Below are 4563 nucleotides of genomic sequence, written 5' to 3'. Positions count from 1 at the left end.
ATCACCCCGAGCTCTTCCCCTTAGATCCGAAAGTACCTAAACGGCTGAAACATAAACTGAAAACCATAAGCGTGAAGCTTAGTGAGTTCCCCAAAATACCACATACCATACATATCAAACATATAACGGGCTCCGCACGGCATCGAGCCTCGCTCGGAACAAATCTATAAGAAATATGAGATAGGCCCCGCCTCATTACACTTATCAAACCCCGTCTAGCATCGGGTCCCGCTCGGTGTACATATAAATACATCATCACATGCAAGAATCACAAAGATAAATAACATACAATATATTCATCAGGCCCCACCTGGCATCGCGCTCTGTCAGGTATACATATCAAATACCATACATGCAAGAGTCACACAGACAACTAGCATCCTAATCATAATAAATCATGGTCTGACATTGGTGTCTTCGACCCACCAAGCACAGTGAGGAAATTCACCTTAAACTGTTGTATCTCTCAAATAAAAACTCGGACTGTTAATCCGGAAAAAAAATCCTCGTGCTAATACCATCAAATAATATCCAATCAATAATTAGGTTACAACCCATAATTGGAATCCTAGTCGAATTTTCCAACACTCAAGATAAAAGACCATTTTACCCTTCCTAACTTGGCCCAAAATCTGAGGCCCAATCTAATAACACCAAAAAGCCTAATATGGCCCAACTTCCTAATTAGGCCCAAAACCTATCATGGTCCTAATTCCAAGAAGGCCCAAGGCGTGGAAATGGCCCAAAAATCAGAATGCTAATGCCCAATAGGGCCCAAAAATCTTTTAGCACAAAAGTGGTCCAAACCGAGAAAGTCAACAGAAGTAAACGGCAGTTAAGTACGCCTGGCGTACTCAGGCTTACGCCCAACGTTCTACAAGGATCCCTAGTATGCATTGCGTACAAGCTGGGTATGCCCAACATATTAGCAAAAGAGCATGATCGGGGGACCGGGCAGTGTACGCGCATCGAACACATACATATGCCCAACGTAAGAGCTTTTCCCATTAAGTGCTTAATACTTGCAACCAAAAGCCCAAACTTCAAATCCAAGTCTTATTAAATGTATTAATCCATAAATTCATGAAGTTGGAGCCTTTGCATGGCTCAAAAGGACCCAAACCTCACTTTTTGCATTCTATTTTCACCATAATGATCTAAACTCATGCATGGTTGATCCACAACCATCAAGATGCTAACTTCATGGACTAAGGACCTTAAAAACATCAAGAGAAGCAACTCCTAACTTGTGGAGTGGAAGGAATCCACTAGATCTCATCATATGACCAAAATAGGACCAAAATTTTATAGAGACTGGATCTAAGCAAACGAGGAGTAAGTTCCAAGCTTTATACCTCAATGAAGCTGTAAATGATGTGAGAAATATGGATCTACAAGCTCTCCTTTGATCAAGGCTCCTTCTTCCAAGTTCTTCTTCTTCAAATCTCACCAACACACACTAAAACACACACAAGAGAGTCAAATCTCTTCAAAAGGGGGCTAGGGTTTCGAAATGTGACTGAAAAAGGCTTTAGAGGCTGAGGAATGAGAGGTCCAAGGTTCATAATGTTGTTTAAATAGGGTCCAAACCCTAAAATTTACGGTTTGCCCTCTGCATGCGTACACCCCGGGTACTACAAATTTTCCGAAAATGGAAAAATTGGCCCCTAGGAACCAAATCTGCAAAGTATTGACATACCAAGGGTCAAAATGAAAATACCTTGAATCAAGTGTTACACAGTCAAGAACGGATGCCGTATAGAAGATTTATGATTGTTATACATACTTAAATAGTTTAAGTCTGTTAAAAATATATCTTTAAAAATAAAATGAGAATTAGCCGATGGAGTCTAAATGGAAGTTGTAGTACCCGTCGATAGATACACGTGGATATAAAGAACGTCAAAAATGGAGTTCGTATGCAAAAGATACAATTTTTTGAAATTTCTCATCGATGTCGCGCGTACATAGGCGCAACACGCTTCTGGTTTAGACGTGGCATGCCTTTCTCAATTATTGGCTATAAATAGTTGGTTTCAGCCTCATTCATCCTCACACCTATTCTAATCATCCTCTGAAAATTCCCTTCACTTTGGTTTGAAATTTTCTTTAAAATTTAATTTTTTAGCTACGCTCTAGAGGATCTGAGTGTAAAGCACGCAGATTTGGGCTATACATTTAAGATATAATAAGTAATAATTATTCATCGTACAAGCAATAAATACATAATTTTGATAGAATATTATTAAGTATAAATAATCTTAACCAAAGTTATAGTAGATGTGACAAGTATTCTGTACATATAAGCAACACTTAAATCTGAATTCATATGAAGAAGTTATGTCTCTTCAAAGTTTAAGCGTAACAGTTTGCGATACAAAAATCGAATTTCAAATCGGCCAATGTAACACCCATGTTCCAATAGGGTTTGGCTTTTATTATCTAGGGCTAAAGATGGAGTTTTTTGGGAAAAAATCTATTTCACAGCGTGGAGCAAGGATGCCCACGGCATAGCAATGGATAAATGGCATGCACATTTTTTAGCCACCACGATGTGGCCAAGAGTTTCCACGGCATGGCAATTATTCTAGCCCAAGTCCGTCATTCTTTTAAGGATCCCTTTGTATTTAAACATTTTAAACCCATTTTAGGGTTCATTCTCAGCCTCCAAGACCTTTTCCACCTCAGAAAAACCCTAGCCTCCATCCTTTGTTTGATTCTTGAGCTTTTAGGGATTTCTTGTGTGACATCCCCATTTTATGGCCAGAAAAGACCGATTTTGTTTAGGCTTTATAAAAGTCAGAGTACCTATTTTTAATAAAAATGTTGCGGAATTTGTTCCCAGAAAAACATGATATATACGTTATCAAAGCATTTCCGAAGAAATGTATTATATTCATTTTTAAAAGATTGGGATGTCATCGTCAATACAAAAACATAAGCATAAACAGAACTTACATTCATTATCACTAGTGATTTATATCTCCTTAATCTCTCAGTGTAATGTGACTTCATATCAATACCTGTGATATGAATAAACTGAGTGGGTCAGGTTGGGAAACCCGGTAAGTACATAGGGTTTTCAACCCACAATAATATAATTATTATGTTTAAACAATCAAGCAATCAACCAAATTATCCATCCCCATTATCTTCCTTACTCTTAAGAGTCTACCCTAAGAGTCATCTATCCTGCATTCGTTCATTTTGAAGTCACTTGCTTCCAGGGTTTATAAGACAGGCACTAATTCCATAGCTGCCAATGCACTAAATCCATAGCTGCTAAAGTTTATTTATCAGGTACTAAATCCATAGCTACCAGTGTGGGTACTAAGTCTATAGCTACCAACGTTTATCTAACAGGCACTAAGTCCATACCTGCCAGGTACTAAGTCCATAGCTACCATCACCTAACAGGTACTAAGTCCATAGCCACCTGTGTTTATCTAATAGGTACTAAGTCCATAGCTATCAGTGTTTGTCCAATAGGCACTAAGTCCATAGTTGCCGATGTTATTTATTAGGCACTAAGTCTATAGTTGTCAATGTTTACTCACATCATCTTTTATCTCTCATTATTCATCTACCCATGTCATACCCAACAAATTTGTAGATATAAAATACATATACAGTTTAAATCATTTAAAACATGTATAAATTCGTTCATCCAACATAGATAGCAAGTATACAGATAATATGCACGCATATCACGTAGTTTATATAAAATACTTCATATCTATGTGTAAGATGAAAGTAACTATGCACTCACTTGAGAAGGTGGTGACTTGACACTCGGACATCACTTCGTTACTCTTAAAACAATTTCCTTCGACAAAACCTAGTATCATTACCACTAGGGTTTAGTCTAATATTCACTGAGACTAATTAATAGTCTAGCTATTATTAGTATTATATAAGCATTAAACAATACTTATATAACCCATAATAATAGCCCAAATACTCCTTATAAGGCCCTAATAACATTACTATATTGAAACATAAGTTATACTAAAGATAGGGTAGGCATAACTCACTTACAGCGGGTTTTCTCGAAAACCGGGCTCTGCCAGAGCAGAGTTTCTGAGCCGATGGCTCTTCTTGTCGGAGCCTTCAGGCGCTCCGGGGCTTCCGCCTCGTGGTAGGGAGTTACCCTAGGCTTTCGGGGGTTAGGGAGGCTTAGAGAGAGAGTTTAGAGAGAGAAAGAAGTGGGGAAAGGTGTGGGAAATGGAGGAACCCGACACCTCTATTTATAGGCTGAATTCTTGATGGACTCGCCGATTCGTTTCACTGACTCGGCGAGTCGGTTCCACGTTTCATCACCTGATGGCTTTTCTTGGGGAGAAAGTCTTGGCCCATATTCAGCCACGTCACCCCTTTTGCAGCAGCACCCTGTCGAATTCTAAACCCCGTAACTTTTGAATATGAGCTCCATTTTCGACGTTCTTTATATCCACGCGTAGGTAAAAAAAAGATCTACTACTTTCATTTTGACTCCGTCGGCTAATTCTTGACCGATCTAAATTTTTAACAGTAGGAGGAGATTAGACTGCTAAATGGCCGCGA

This window comes from Lactuca serriola, chromosome 1 (assembly GCF_051521515.1).
Source record: "Lactuca serriola cultivar US96UC23 chromosome 1, Lser_US96UC23_V15, whole genome shotgun sequence".
Lineage (NCBI taxonomy): Eukaryota > Viridiplantae > Streptophyta > Magnoliopsida > Asterales > Asteraceae > Lactuca > Lactuca serriola.
The sequence above is the reverse complement of the archived record's forward strand: the minus strand, read 5'-3'. Positions refer to the sequence as shown.